The sequence below is a fragment of the Phyllopteryx taeniolatus genome, chromosome 20, assembly GCF_024500385.1.
Source record: "Phyllopteryx taeniolatus isolate TA_2022b chromosome 20, UOR_Ptae_1.2, whole genome shotgun sequence".
NCBI classification, from domain to species: Eukaryota; Metazoa; Chordata; class Actinopteri; order Syngnathiformes; family Syngnathidae; genus Phyllopteryx; species Phyllopteryx taeniolatus.
Window position 1 is genome coordinate 7,872,925 of NC_084521.1, and position 17,344 is coordinate 7,890,268.

General features: G+C 39.4%; 1 long non-coding RNA gene across 1 annotated transcript; it reads left to right on the forward strand.

The window, feature by feature from the left end:
• The first annotated feature begins 2,189 nt into the window (after nucleotides 1-2,189).
• Nucleotides 2,190-12,352, forward strand: LOC133469977 (uncharacterized). The gene is made up of 3 exons (XR_009785827.1): nucleotides 2,190-2,369; nucleotides 11,874-12,086; nucleotides 12,189-12,352. It is a non-coding gene; the product is annotated as an uncharacterized LOC133469977 (long non-coding RNA).
• Nucleotides 12,353-17,344: the final 4,992 nt, after the last annotated feature.

Here is a 17,344-nt window from a genome sequence, read left to right on the forward strand (position 1 = left end):
GTAAAGTCCTTTACAGACACAGACAATGTCCTGCTGAACTTGTATAGTCAGCTAATCATACTCCCAAATATAACTGACAATCTTTCCAACAATAGATACATTACTACATGTGCATATCATCACATTAGAATATTGTGGAGAAGTTTTTTTTTTTCGTATTGCACTTCAACTCCAAAAGGGAAATTCATGTGCCGGCTCTTCCCCGGCACCTCCTCCCGGTGGAAAGTGCCGCGAACATCTCACCAGCCAGACGTCTAGGAAACGGATTCATCCTAATCAGATGCCCGAGCCATTTCATCTGGTGCCTCTCGATGCGGAGGAGCAGCAGCTCGACTCTGAGAATTGAACTAATGCTCAGTGGTACAATGTCCTATAGTTTCAGATGAAAGTAGGCTACATTTTCCCCATCATTTGGGAATCAAGCACCCAGAGTCTGGAGGAAAAGTGGAAATACAAGTTATTTAGTCAAGTGTAAAATGTTTCCACAATCAGTGATAGTGCAGCTTTGCACCTACCCACGCTGCCAAAACTACCAAAAGCTGGTTAAAATGACCATGATATTACTGTACTTGATTGGCCAGCAAACTCGCCAGTCCTGAACCACATGGAAAATTGATGGGGTATTGCCAAGAGGAAAATGAGATGCACCAGACCCAATGGCACAGAACAGCAGAAGGCTGCTATCAAAGCAACCTGGGCTTTGATAACACATCAGTGGTGCCGCAGGCTGATCGCCTCCATACCACACCCCAATGATGGAGTAATTCATGCAAAAAGAGCTCCAACCAAATATTGACTGCATTTGAATGACAATAGAAAACATTTCTATAGTACAATTAATTTAAAATTGGTTCTTATGGAATTTTATAATGGTGAAGTTGGGGTTTTAGTTATCTGTAAACTACAATCAACAAAATTAAGTGAAGTGTATCTAAATGATTCATTTATGATTTAACTTTTGACTGAATTAAATAAAGTTTTGCATTGACTGAGAACGGATCTGTACATGGTTTTACTGCTAACTCTCTTACAGAGCAATGTCAATTATACAACGATTATGTTTAGTGCTTCTCGCCATTTGTCTCGAAGTGACTGATGTGACTTCTGTGTAAATCAACAATATACTGCACTTGTGGATATTGTAATCACAGTCGAGGCTGTCCTGGTGCAGTATTGTTATTTTAAATGTCAGGTTTGACTGCTTCTGCATCATTAGATATGAAGAGTAGTTCTGATTTTACTGATGAACACAGAAAGGTCAAGCGTGACCCCTTTCTTTCTTTCTTACTCTCTCTCTCTCAGGCTATGTTCCATGTCACACTGTGAGGACAAAATGGCAACAGCCAAGGGGCCAAAGCGATTCACTTTGCAGACCAGCTCAGCGGGTACCAGTTACTCGAATGTTGTCTACAAGTTAGTATGCTTTCAGGTTGCCATTTCAGGTTTGTACGGGTATTACACATCGACTTTTCACGGTCTAGTGAGCCACAGTTTTTTGTGCTTTCGTGGAGACACTTTTTTTTACCTTTAAAGTTACTCTAAAGCTTTGGATAAGATGAGTAATAACAACTGCTGTACAAAAACAAATTTGACTTACTGTTGCTCTTGAAAATACTAAATTTATGTGATTCATTGTGCTAATTAACTGATTTAACTCTGATATGCAAGATTATTAATGGCAGAAATTATTTAGATCCTCAAGGTGAAGCTCAGGTATGTACTTGTGTGTTATTTAACACTGTAGTAATTATAAATAAAGAAGAAGGTGTACAGAAAGAAGAAGGCGTGACAGTTTCTCAGTTCTTGGTGGAAAGTGTCTTACAGTGTTACTAATTCCTTCCTCTTAGACAAATATGGCCAAGTGTGAGGTAAGTTAATAGGTTTTTTTGTTTTTAAGTGGTAGGAGGAAAGGCACAAAGGCATTGGGGGAACATGCAAACTCTACACATGAAGAAATGGCCCACGAAGGAATTGATTTAGGGACCTTACTGTGAGGAAGAATATATACTGTATATGATATTTCACCACTAAACGAACGTCATCAACATGCGTGCAAAAGGTGGGGCAGAGCTCAAGAGTGCAAAGAAATGTGCAAATATTTACCACTTCATTCAGTGCAAAAGAGGAATGGATAATTAGAATGACATTTAACATGGCCAATTGTTTCTGGCAGGGTTGTGCAGCACGAACGTTGGCTTTGTTGGCGTTTGGCAGCTCATCATTAAATATCAACATGGCATCAAGTTTGGCGCTGCAGCAATGAACCACGGGCCAGTCAAATGCTCATCGGCGGTTTCATCAGTGGCAGAAACGCTGCGAGTGGGTGGTGTAGCTACGGATTCCTGCATCTCCCAAATGAGGTGAAACTGGTATGTGCCACTAATGCAGAGCAAGTGTGTGTATATATTTGTAGCCTATGTGTAACAGAGTTACAAATACGTTATTGCATTCAGTGTTAAAAGCTGTATCTACCAAATGACTTGCTTCATCAGGGATAAGAAATACTACTAACCCCAACCAACATATTGGCAACATTTTAGCTAAGATAAAAACAGGACATTTAAATTACATGATCACTATCTTTCTTTCTTTCTTTCAGAATTCTTGCCATATACTTGAGTTAATGACTGGGCACATCGGAGAGAGGGAGGTATAGCTCTAGTGCTCTCTCTAGTTAAATTAATCCAACTCCTCTTTCCACACAGGGTTAAGATGGTAATAGAGAGTGATCAAATATTGCAGTGCACATGAGAACAGGGCTTAACATAAGGGGCCTTGCAATTGCTGTGCAAGTCTTCACATTAATGCAAGCAAGCATACGGATCCGGGATTTTGACTCTGGAATGAAGTGAGTCTAAAGAAAGCTCATTAGGCTCTGTGAATTCTTCTGGTTGTTACGATCAACACAAGCCCACTGTGTAAAAAAGCCACAACAGCTCAACGTCGATGTCACAAAAACTGCCTCAAATTCCCCATTTTGAATGATAGGTGTTGCGTAAGAGTGGTGTCCAAAGCGCGCAAATTTAAAAAACTTTCTGTCACTTTCTATCCTCAATGTACAAAAATCCAAATTTTAGAGTGACTAAATCATCATTACCCTTCACCCTCTTCTCTCCGTACGCAAACCTTTAGTGGTAAATCAAATAGGGGTGGAATTATGTCAATTAGTTCTGCTTTATGTCTATTCATTCATTTAACTGACCCACCACTATAACTCAACCATTAAATGTACACGTACAACATTAAGTCGTGACTGGATACTGGCTATAATTCATCTTAAAGCCGCAGTTGCTATAGTGATGCTCCCACATGATCAGATATGATCCTTTGACTTCTTTGCGTTATCACCTCAGCTATTCTGTAAAATTTCCATTACGTTTGATCGTGACAGAAAACTTGTTCTCATGTAGAAGCGATGTTGAAATAGTGCGAGAGCTTTGAAGTAAATTCAAGGAATTTCATTCACGCTTTAGAAACATCACAACACCTCTTTCCTTGTAGACACATGCACACGTGCACGCACACCAAAGGCAATTCTATTGAAGCCAAGCCTCAGTAATCATGACGACAGATTAGCATAATATAAAAAGCAATGACATTCTTTGGCTGCTCGTCAATTCAAAAACATGGCCTCCTATAATTACAAGGTAAGAGGATTCCAAAGACTTTTTTTTCCCAAGGTATTCATGTGTCTGCGTGGATGGCCCTTCACATAGGGGTACAAATGAAATGTGAAATAGCAAAGTTATCTTTGTCAGAAAATGTGAAGGGCTTGTTTGATGGCCAAAGCCTGACTAAAAATCAAATGAAGAAGCCCTTTCTGGTGGAGGATGATGATACTGTTTAGCACTATGTTGAGTATCATTATATAGTATGGCTTCATATGAGTAAAGTAAATATTTCAGAATTGTCCAGTGTTTTGTGTTTAGACATTCATGGGTGGTTTTGGCTCTTTATCCTGTTAGGGCAATGACCTGTGGTTGAGACCAAGCTTCATGGCCACACTATATAGTAGACTTTACACCGATCTGATCGGTGTCAGACGATAGTTTGCATTTTTTGTTGATCAGTTGATCAGCTGTCATAATTCGCCGATCCGATCGCTCCGCAAAAGACATTTACTCCACGTCGCCGTCGTGTACAGTATATTCAAATCCAAAAGCCAGTTTATTTTTAGCCTTGTCACCTGTCTTTTGACGTAGTACTGTAAATATCCGACCACCAATAGTTATTTAAAAAAAAAAAAAACATGTCGAAGGTGTGGGACAGACAACACGTCCGGATCAGACTACAAGACAAATTTGGTCTTTCACAATTGCACTATGTCAGACTACGACAATAAAATCTTGTATTCCGATAGCACCGCATCTTGTTTTTTACGAACACTGGGCTTCATCTTGTCAACTCAAGCGCGACCAGATACACTCGTTACCATGGCGATGACAACAATAATGGACCACGCCGTGTGTTTGCAAGAACAAAATGGGGGAAAACGGTGCTCGGGAGAGGACTTTCATTCAAGGATTGCTTGAGGTTTGTTCACATACTTTTAATACGATACGGCTTGCAAGCAGGCAACAAAACGTTAACAAACGTTAACAAAACGCAGCCTAGCAAGCTAGTGCTACCACTAACGGTTGTAAGCGAACATGGAGGCATTTTGTTGAATCCTACTCTAAAGTTTTGGTGTGTGTGAAGTAATTTAATGACAGTAAGTTAGCACCCATTATTTCTGTCATGTTGTAATGTTGGTTTGACCTGACTGATTAGAATACATGATCTGACTAGAGCAGAGATTTCCAACCTTTATGGAGCCATGGCACATATTTTACAATTGAAAAATCTCACGGCAAACCAACAAACAAAAATGTCACAAAAACTGGATCCATTAATTACTGTATGTACTTCCTGCCATCTAATAGAAGACCATTCATTTGTTCTGTCTGGCACTATGCCTCACTGGCACGAAAAGATGAAAAAGATACATTATTGATTGTAAATATATTTTTTGGAGCAATTCAGTACAGAAGTATATACAGTAAATGAACAAGTCATTTAAATAGACACATTGCTCCATCTTGTGATCGGATCAGTGATCGTTTTTTTTTAACTCGCTGATCGGCTCCAAAATTCCTGATCGTGTCAAGCCTACTCAATAGCCTTGATAAATGACTTCCCCATCACTGCTGACTCAGGACACATCAGCACTGTCATTCTCCAAGACATGGCAGCTGCTTACGACGCTCCCTTCCCATCCTCCTTCGGGCTGTCTGAGCACCTTGGTCTCACCGGTGCAGCTCTTTTCTGGTTCCACTCAAGCCTGTCATCATCTATAGCTCCAGATCCACTCAAGCTCTAGTCACCCAAGGCATACCACAAGACTCTCTACTTGGACCCCTCCTCTTTGCAATCTACATCTTCCGATTTAGCCAGCCAACACAGACTGACCTGTCACTCCGATGCTCTACATCTGCACTCCCCCCCCCGTCCCCCAGCCCACATTCATCAGTAGTCATCTGCCTTCATGAAAACAACCTGGATGACCACAGAGCTACTGAAATTAAACACAGACAAGCAGCAGCTCTGGAAGGTTGGAAACATCTCCATTAACATTAACATGGCTACGCCATCCACCTTCTAAATTCTTTAATTTGGGCCAGGCCTTTTGTCTTTGTCTCTCATCAGTGTCCACTAGTTCTTTCCTGTGTCCAGTGATAGTCTGTCAATTCCTTCCTCCATGTTAGCTCCCCCACCAGACGTTTTGCTAGATTGAGATTTTTCAGACTTCAAAGGATGGCCCTAATGTTATAACTTCCATTCTGTCTCTGATTTTGATTTTCATTTGTCTGTTCCTTGTCAGTTTTTGTCACATTTTCCTCATTTCGATCTGTGAATGCACTAGTCTAATTTTAACATTAACCCAAGTCCATTCTTTTAAAATTATGTAAATTTCACATGATCAGTGCCAATATTGTGCTAGTGCAACAATATTTGGCAGTATAATCAACATGGAGATTATTCCAGGCTCTAGCTGCTTCACAGTTCTTTGCCACTTTCTATGCGGCGTTGCAGATGGTGACTCAAGTTTTGTATGCATTTTTTATTGCTTTCTAGTTAAAAGGGATTGCGAACTAGCAATGTCTTCCCCAGTGCCACCAATGTTGGCTGAGGATACTGTATGTAGCAGGGCCTGTTAGTTTAAATCCTAATCAATTCCTCTCTGATGGCCTCAGAAAAGTACCAAATTGAGTTTATGCTTCGGTAATACAATCAGCCTCTGGGTGGGGAGAGGATGACTGTGCCATCAAGTCCTCTTTAATTTCATTTCACCAGGCAGATGGGTAGGCCAGCACAGTGGGGTTGGTGCTGCAGGGGGGGCTCACTGCCACCAGGCATGACTGGATGAGCCAAATACCAAGGCTGTCAAAGCTTTCACAAAGTAAAGCCACAGGACACAACACTGGGCATGAGGGCCAGTAAAAGACACAAATGAGGTGATACTGGACAGACAGACTGGAGTGTAGGAAGAAGAAAAAGAAGTTGCACCCTTCCGTCAAAGTCTGAAAAAAATTCTGAAAAAATAGGGTTATGATTGGAAAAAAAAAATAATCTGGCATATACAGAACCCTACTCCAGGGGGTCCTCGGTTTTTTCGAGACGTGGCGTAAGGATATGTTGTCCTGCAGCACAAGAAAGCATGCTCAGTTACTGCTGTACGTTTTCATTTGATTGTTTTATATTTATGGTTGAGAAGTGTTCTTCATACAAAGATTTACTGTAATTACTGCTTTAGGGTGGGTTGATGATAGACTACAGTGGCTTCCAACTTATGTACAAATCTGTTTTTTGTCACTGCTGTAAAAAAGGAAGTCTATTGTAAACAGGAGACTTGTAGTTTGACAGTAAGACATACGGGCCAACAGTTACTCAGTACATAAGGACATCTGGGGACGTGGGTTCGCTTCACTCTGAATCGTGTAAGACGGTGTGATTGCTTCTCAATTATTGTAGAAAGCATCTTTTTTTTCAACTTGCTACTGAGTGACTGAACCAGGCTGGAAGGTGAAACATTTAAATACTTCCATTCAAGGTTTCCATACAGCTTCCACACCCGCTTAAGTTGCAGTAGTTATAAGAAGTCGCCCCCATGTGAAATTGGAGTCAACCCACACCTGCCACCATTTAAAGTGCCTCTGAATAACCCCAAATAAAGTTCAGGCGTTCTTCTAGGCTTTTCCTGACAATTGTTTTTTTTTTTTGCTTTCTGGCAGAAAGCAAAAGAACATAAAAAAGAAAATAACATAAACAGCCTAGTTGGAATGGGTGTTGAGAAGAAAGAAAAGGAAATAGTTCAGGTTCGTTCTGAAAGACAGTCCAAAGTTGCTATTAATAAATTAGTGCGAGTTTGAAACAACAAGCAATTCCTTTTTCATTTTTCTGTCAAAAAAGTTCATTGATGTTACTACAACTGAGAGTTGGGAGAGTGAATCAAAAGAATGTTGACTCTTTGTCAGAATAGCCACAGTACTACAAAAATAACTAGTGGTTACTGGCATCAAAACAACTGTCTTCACACCCTACACTAGAGCTTCCACATTTGTTGCACAGAAAAAATATCATCACAGCAATTGTCCTGTTTTTATTTGGTTTTGTTTTTGAAATCATCCTCTCTTTTCTTCTTTCCACCACATCACTGCACTGAACACAGTGACCCAGGTGTACCTGAAGAACTGTTTGGTGTTGCTTAGCCTTGACTTGACATCACACCCAAGGACAACGCGAACGTCCGTATAAATTGTGTCATGTGAATTTGCGACAGGGTGACCGCACTAGGGAGGAGTTTCTGTGCAGCACTTGGTTGTAACACATTTTTCTGCACTTTGCTCCTTGAATAAAGACAACAAAAGACAATCTCTGCTCAAGAAATTATTTCTCCATTCCAGAAATTATACAACACATGTAAAATGATTCCTATTATTTATTAACCCGTGTGTGAATTGTCTATTTTAGTAAGTTGTATACGATGCCAAATGTGGGTGTGAATGTCACTTAAGGTTTTACATTTCTTGTGGCGTGTATTGTATTCCAGTGTATTTTGTAAACTGTACAGCCTAATTTTGTTGTATCTGCACCATACAATAACTACAAAGGCTTTCTATTTTCATCTATTTCTTTGCCCCTCTTATATAAGACCTGGCTCAATATACAATTAAAAAAAAAAAAAAAGATAGTGCTCGAAAGTGAGGCTTGGCTGGAGGTTCTTGAGAATCTGCACAGATTCTATGAATCCATTTTCTATTCATTCTTTTCTGGTTCACGGGTGAGCTGGAGCCTATTCAAGCTGACTTTGGGCGGCATCCCGGATTGGTCGCCAGGCAATAACAGGGAGGATTATTATGATTATTATTATTATTTTAACAACCCCTCACCTTCACTTTAAAGATCAAAGGTTAGAGTCAATCAACCTAACGTTGCATGTTTTTTGGGGAAAAGGCCTCTTTCTGCTTAGGGGTCAGATGAGTCGCAAATCACTACAGTGAGCTGCCTAACCCTTTTGTTGTTGATATTTTTGGCATGGTCAAGGATGACAGTGACCCATGCTGTGGGCATTAACAAAATTGTTGATCGGCCGCCACCTTGTCATCCTTTCAACGTCTGCAATACATAAAAAGACATTGTGGTTGCTTTTTAGCAGCCGCCGTGACTGAACGCCTTTCAGTTTATCCCGCAGCGCCAGCTCTGCTTACAGTTGTGTGAAAAAGAAACCTTACTGTGGTTAGAGCTAAAAAATGTGCAATTAAATGTTAGTCACCAGCTTCACTACAAAAGAGTTTGGTTTTGTAGACTCCTATTGTTCTTACAATGCCATAAAATATACCTTATTTATTTTTATGGATGTTTATACATTTACAAGGCAGGTGATCACTTTCTCTCTTATACATTTAAAATAGTCCGCACTTTAGTTTGTAATTTAGAGTTTGAAAATTATGCACATGACAAAAATTTTGTAAAAATAATTCTGAGATCTTCATAAGTTGGTTTAATTTCAAAGTGTAATGCAATACTTTTCAGTTCAAAATACCTGTGACTTAAAGATGACGTGTTTCCAAATACATCATACATGTTTGAAGACAATTGTTGAAAAGAACAAAGACTGAGAACAATGTAGTACTCAATTATAGACCTATGTTAAACTGTTTTTCACTTCCATTTTCCTGATTTTTTTTCACCCACCCCCACAGCACACTGAGCAACATGGCTGCAAGCGACTGAATAGGACCACCGCAAAAAAATTACAGGCAGCAACCTTTCACAATTAAGTACGTCACGTCGACTGACACGCTGCAACAGAGCGACTGCAACCCTGTATCGGGTTTTGAGGCTCCACATACAATATACTGTGCTGTATTTTATTTTATTTTTTTGAACCACAAAAACATGGCACGATTGCCACTGAAGAAGCAGATGGCCACAAAGAAGAGGAAACGTGCAAAAGAAAGGAGGGAACGTGGATATTTTGAGAGGCTGTTAATGTAATGTTGAGCACCACATTTCACAAACAGAGAATTTGTGCTTTGCTCTCGAGCCACAGGTACACGTGAATGTATAACTATAGTTAATTATTATTGTAAAACACAATACAATACACTGTATGTACTGTATTGATACAGCTGGGTGGCTCAGTGACTTAAAACCCTGAAACATAATTTTCTTGTATGTGAAAGCTTGTGCATTTTTGTTCAGCTGTTGAAATCCGTGTGATGACCCGGTGTATAAATACAGTAGTTCATTAAATATAAGGATTGTCCTAGTGTACTTGAGTTGCTTTGCATTCAAAGGGAAAAGATTTGACATTAAATTAGGCTGTAGGAGGCCAAGCAAAGCTTAGCAAAGCAAGCAAAGCTTAGCTCTTAGATTCCACTGTATTCCATTTCACATGTATCTCATTGACTTCCCCCTACTCGTGTATTCCGTTTGCATGCTCCTTCTTTCCTGTGCTAGTTTTTGCGTGTGTGTATGTGTGTGGGTGTGTGTGTGTGTGTGCATGTGCCTATCGCACAGCAGAAAGCAGGGCTAGTGGTGTGAAGCTTGCCAATGGAGTGTGATGTGATTGCAGTCAATGCTGTGGAGTCAATGACCCCTAAGCTGGAGGGACACCCTGTACCAAAGCTCTGCTGGAGGCAGCGGCCGTTTCACTCCACTTGTCCCGCTCAGCTCCTAAACCTTCTTCTGCCAAACATCAACATCTCTGGTGCTTTTAAGAAAACATTATGGCTTGATTTAGTGCGTGTTAATGTTGGAGCTAATATGTAACCCGTGGATACAAGGATGCAAATTCTAGAGAACCATTGCAATTTACTGCTTTTGTTTAACAAAACACCATACAACAGTAGGAGTAATAAAGAAATTGAGCCATTTTACAACATTTAGATATTTTGGAGCTGAAGATACCACATAGCAATTAGGTGTAATTAGGAGCTCATGTCTGTGCAAGCATTCCGTTGTGCAATTTCCAGTGTTGAGGGCACAAATTGTCACATGAAGGCAATGGAGAGTTGGCTCCGCACAAGCAGTGCAGCAACTGCAACCTGAGCCTACAATGTTTTAGTAAGAAAGTAGCAAAATGACAAGGTTTCCCAAAAATGACTGCCTAGGAAAATGCAGAACACACCAAGAATTTTGTAAATTGTATGATGAATTCCAGAGATAGAGTTTTTTGTGACGTTTTTGCATGATATCCCCTATAGAAAAAGTGATCCAAAAAGGCCTTTAAAATTGGAGTAAAACAGTATAATGTCACTTTTGTTTCGTCTGCTACTCGTTCCTTCGCTGATTGGCTGCCAAGTTTCATTGAAAAATATCCACCTATTTTCGTACGGGCCGAAATTCCGAGGGGTTTCCAGGTCGACGTATCAAAATTACTGATGTTTCAAATGGCGTTACTTGCCCTTAAAAACTCGAATTAAATAGCATAAATGGAACAATATTCATGAGAAGAACAGTGTGGGCAGTAGAACTGTATTTAAATGTAACATGATTAAAGCTCAGATCAAAACAAGATAAATGTGTCAGAAATGCTTACAGCTATTTGCAAAGTCCTCAATAGTGCTAAAGTAAAATGCTGTTCTTTGGAAGGACTTTCCAAGACATAAGACCAGGTTTAAGGGAGCCCCCATGCATCTTCCTAATTTAAATAATTAAACTGAATCAGAATCATCTTTATTTGCCAAGTATTTCCAAAAATCACACAAGGAATTTGTCTCCAGTAGTTGGAGCCGCTCTAGTACGACAAAAGACTTTGAGACATAAAGACATTGAGAAAAATAGTCACTGAGCAATAAAGAGTTGCTAGTTATCTGGTAATGCCGGTACAATTTTTTTATTTATTTTTTTTTTTTTGTGCAATTGTGCAAAAAGATGCAGAGTCCTCTAGCACTTAGAGCAGTTTGAATGACTAATACTTTATGAGTATACATTGGTCACGGTGTGTGGGTGTACCTTCACTATTTTCAGTTTCTGTTCAATCCCTGCTATGTGCTGATGAATTCTGTCTTTCTCACCCTCTTTTATTACCTTAAATTTCAGAAAGGATTCCACACCTGAGCTTCCCAACTAAAGTTTAAACTATGGGACCGCTGTGATTGGATGATGTGTGAAAAGCCAATTCAATGAATTGCAAATTCTGCTGACGATACATACCCACAATGTGCGGAACACAAAATTTGCTGATAATACTGGCACTTAGTTCATTAACTTTACAAATAAATATTTTTCGCTTGTGCCCCTAAAATTTTAAGTAAGGGGCCATTGTGCACATGGAAAAAAAAAAAAAAAGTTAGAGAACAACATTATTTTCTGTTTACCTGCACTAGTGCTTGACTGCGCATCAGTCTGGGCAGCCGTGGCCCAATGGGTAAGATCATCGCCTGCCACTGTGGAAGACCTAGGTTCAAGACCCCGACTGGACCATCCGCCAACATCCCCCGGCCTCACAGCTGTGGTGTCCTTGAGCAAGACACTGATACCCCGAAATGCTCCCCGGGCGCTTCAGCTGCCCCCTACTCCAGTGTGTTCCACTAACATGTGTATGTGTTCACTGTGATGGGTAAAATGCAGAGAACACATTTTGTGTGCATGCATGCATGTTCATGAAAACAAAAGGTGATTTCTATTTCTTCTATTTCTAGATGCTTCACGGGTGATGGCCTCTCCTCGGGGGTTTGTTCGCAGGATCTGTTACAAATTTAATGTTTCAGTCGCACAGATAACAAAAGTCTGCAGAAGCTATCACAGCAGCTCCACAGAATGGAAAGTATCTGTGAGGGGAAAGAAGAGATTAAATCGACGAGGCCACGACAGAAAGAGAGGATATTTAGTTTTCCTGAACATTTAGATAAGACCTATTATTAAAATCCCACTTTCAGTAACTTACAGTATTTGGATGTTTAATTTGTCTTTACTTTGTTTTGGTGTCATTTGGACCTCTCTTCGCTGCCCTTTAACACTATAGTCAAATGTTAATGAGAAATAACCACAATCAGTACATTTGCCCTGTAAGGCACTGTGAACACTACATGTTAATGTAGTACTTTAAAAACAAAAGTACTTCGGGTAAAGTAAAAGTTTCTTCCTGTGCAGTGTGCAAAGTATAACCAATCTGTGTATGCAGTGGTGGTTTCTGATATGTGCACTATGTGGGGCCCACAGGGTGGCATAAAAATGCTATTTGAAATGGTTTTCTATGACCATCAACACATAAATCATTGGAGTTTGTATGGAGAATTTGCATACCGATGGGTATACAGTATCAGAGGTCTTGAAGGATTTTGCTAATTAACGCAGAGTGTTTAATTTGAAGGGCAAACTAACCAGTGTCAGAGATCTTGTTATTGCGTAACAGTCAGCGATTGCAAGTCAGATGTTATTACTTTTGTCTTGTCTCTTGTCTCAAAATGAAATTTTGAAGTCACACCCAAATGTTTTCAGTTTCCAGCCAAAATGGAGTGATTTGCATCACCGCTCTAATACTTTTAGAGGGTAGTGCAAATATGGATAGGAGTTATTTTTATTGATTGTTTTGAATAGACCCATCAACACTTCTCCCCTGAATGCAAATGGCACAATTTCATTCACGCAAAACACAAAAACAATCCCTGACTTCACATAAATTTGTGGAATTTTATTATTTTATATTTTGGCGATGAGCTGTATAAAGCTTAAAGACGATCATGGATATATATTCCTTTAATCACGTAGGACTGGATGAATGTGGTAAAAGTGAAAACGCCTCTGAAAGTAGACAAGTGCTATTTAGTGAAATAAAGCCTATTTATTATCTACTCAACACCCAAATAGTTGAACTACCGTATTTTCACAACCATAGGGCGCACTTAAAAGTCTTAAATTTTCTCCAAAATGGACGGGGCACCTTATAATGCGGCGCACCTTATTTGTGCACCGAGTTCCAAACTCTGTAAATGTTGTTGTGTGACTTTGATGAGCGCTCCGCTTGACTGACTGGGAGCATTTCCTGCCGACACGCTGCTTATATAGAAGAAAGGCGGACGTGACTGAGGACAGCATGCGGACGTTAAAGGGGAAGGGTGCGCGTGAATGAGGACGCTAAAGGCATGCCCCCAGTAGGTATATAGTGCCAGTATGTGCATTGTGCAAAACAACATCGGTTTGGCTAAGGACCCCCGAAAATGGCACCTACGAAGAGACGCCCTTACGAAGCACAGTTTAAACTGCAAGCTATCAGTTACGCGGAGGAACATGGGAGTCGAGCAGCTGCAAAAGAATTCAAGATCAACGAATCCATGGTTCACAAGTGGATGCCTGGGCTAAGGTATCTCCTTTGACGTTTCGCGAAAGCCGGCATCATTGCCGAACAGCCCCCGGCAACAAGACTCCGACAATGACGAGAGGGAACCCGGCACGTTTGATGGCGAAATTGCCCAGCTGTTCATTTCGGATACAGAAGATGAGGACTTTGATGGATTTGTGGATGAGGATTGATCAAAAAATAAAGCGAGTACATTGTTAAATACTTCAACAAAGTACAACCGAACTCACTGTTTACATTGTTAAATACTTCAACAAAGTACAACTGAACTCAGTTTTGCTCCCGCTGCCTTTTTAAACACATAAGCTAGCATGCATGCTAGCGTATGTTTTAGCGTGCATGCATGCTACCGTATGTTTTAAGCTAGCGTATGTTTTACCATGCCTGCGCCCAATAATACGGTGCGCCTTGTGTGTGTGTTAAATACAGAAATAGACCTCGTAACTGAGACTGCGCCTTTTAATACCTTATGGTCGCGAAAATACGGTACATATCAATTGAAGTTTTAAAGTGTTCTTTCCTAGGAATCCTTTGTAACAGTGGAGTTACAACAAGTTATAATTAAAATACTGGTATTTTTAAAAATTCTTCATTCACTAAGTTTTTTTTCTCTTCAATTTCATCAGAAAAACTTGGACAAGTTCTAACAAAAGAAAGTCATTCATTCTCATTTTTCCCCTCATGAGAATAACATATCACAGCTTTAAAACATCCCCTCACTGACATTTTCTCTTTTTACAGAGAGAAATTGGATTTTTTTTTCTTGACATTATTTTGATCATTGACTAATTCGAATGTAGCTGCCAGCTTTTAATAGGATTGACCTTTCTTATATTTAAAAAAAAAAAAAAAAAAAAAAACAGTACTTCCCTGACAGTCGGTTGCTATCTTTTTTTTTCATTGGGTCATCCATACAACGATGGTCTTAGCTTATTGGCTGACGGTGCTTGTCAAACGTCTGACTTATGAATTTAATATTAAGAATGATATGAAATGTTACTAATTCGCCCTCACTTGTTGATGAAACGCAGTTGTAATAAGTAGTTTAATAATGGCATGCACGCTTTTGAAATTAGGTTAGCACTTGCCAACATACGCTTGTATCTAGTAATGCTTCTAAATCATACAAAACCTTTATCCTCCACTCCTCCACTCTTTGTAAAGGTTTTTGTTGTTGTTGTTTTGAGTTGATGATGCTATTCATTTCCACCTTCTCCTTGGACTTCACAGCAATGTCCATGCAAAAAATTAGTACATGAAAAAATGATGATCATATCCTTTCATACATTTTCTGTACCGTTTGTCCTCATTAGGCCTTGACTGCTCGCCAGCCAATCGCAGATCACACACATGCACGCATCCACGCACAAAAACACCCACGTACAAACACAACCGCCTGCGCGCACACACCAAATAGCACTTTTTTTTTTTTTTTTTTGCTTGTCCCTACCTCTTGATGACCAACTTCGACAAAAATCTAACAGATAAAATTTTTTAAAACAGCTTTTGTGGGTGTGATTGTGTTGATATATCTTCCTTGTAATTATTAAAAGATGTTTTTTTTTTGTTTTTCTTTAATCAAAGACATTTTAAATGTTAGTAATTATGCGCTGAAGTTGTGTCTCAACAAACATGCAACCCTATTACTAAAACCTTTTAGGCCATTTGGAGGGAGAGAAAAAAGTTACCTACCCGATTCTATAGAAGGGACATCCTCAAGCTAATTGCTCTGACCAAGTATTCTCTTGTTCATATTTGTTTTCGGTCTTAATAGAGAAAAACAACAACCTTGACACTCATAACAGAAAAAAAAAAAACACGCTTGACCAGTTACCATAGCAGCTAGCTAGCTAACACAGCTAGCACATACAGTAATCTTGAGCAAAACGTTAGCATTGATTTGCACCCCTGTTAATCTTAATGTCATTGGAGAAAAACTAATATTTAATTTGCATTCAAATAAAATGTAACTGTATTTAACTGTCAAGAATGTATTCCGCAATATTGCTGAAAATGTACTGTTGATGGCTGAGCTGGACTAATAAAATGACATGATAGTTTATTACCCGTTTTTCTTGAAAAAACAAAATATAAAATTGTTCTGTTTAAAAAAAAAATGTCTATGTATAATCCATATGTATTTAAATAGCCAACAAAAGAACATGTACTTGTTTTTGTGTAATCAGTATTAGTATAGCTAATGTTGAATTACATATTTAAAAAAGGGGGGGAAAATGTGCAAGAACGTATGTTAAAAAGTGTCGAAATCAAAATCATCAAATGACATGTAGACATGGTTTGCGCTCCAGTTACAGTTCCCAAAGCCTGTGGTGACCACATATTATATTTAGAATGACTGCAGACGATAATGAGCATGTAAATGTTTGGTTTGCTTCCAACACAGCAGAGGGAGTAAAACCACCACCCCCACCCTACACACACACGCGCACACGCACACACACACACACACACACAGATTTCTGTTTAAGTCACCCCAATTAGCCAACAAACCCAGACGGTCTCTCTCGGGAACATGCTCCCAGCAGGAGGGCCAGATTAAATGAATCAGACTGTGTGGCAACAGTTGTGTTCCTTTAAAATACAGCCATTTCTTCTTTTCGCAGTCTTTGATTCAAAACCGACTGATACATATTCAAAGACTGTTTTCCACACCTCTGTGACTAAATAATTCTAATCTTAGCTGGAACATTGAGAACTTCACATTCTACAGACCTCGTGTGTCACGATCTTTTGTAGCCTACTCTTTAATGAGTTTTCCCTCACCAAGTAAAGAATCATGTCGATGTACTCTTCATTCGAGGGTACTCTTTTATCATCTAAAATAAGTGACATTTGGAGAATTGAGGAGTCAACATTATGTTAAATCCCAAAGCACAAAAAGTACCATTGCATTTCATTTCAAAGAACATGGCAAACCTTAGCTCTAGTGACGTTTTCCCCCTTTTTTTCTCTCTTTCTTTCTTTCAAAATGGCTTACCCCTACTGTTAATAGAGAAAAGGTTCATCCTCCTGTTGCAGTTTTAATTTGGTTTTCGGACAGTGTCTGGTTTAGTAGAGACAGGCAATGAGAAAAGAGAGAAAAAGAACTAAAAGCAGAGGGATCACAAGACAAAATGAACATTAACAGCAACAGCAGATGCAACAATTTTAAAAGAAAGCTACATTATATTAGGACCATAAGAACGATAACAGCCACTGTGATATGTGTTTGGAAGTGTGGTTGGCTTTTGATGTGTGTCAGTGTACACTTTGCTAATATGTTGTTGTTTTATTCATTTGCAAATGATTTTATTTTAGTTGTTAGCCTTGACACAGAACTTTTCATTTGGGAACTGCAGAGGTGGCAAAAGCACTCTGAGCAGAAAACAGCTCAGTTTGTCTCAACCTTTTGTTCTCTAACATGATTACACACACAAAACTTTAGTGGTGATTCCGACATTTGATGATGTTGCGCGGGACCTTGATATGTTTACTGTT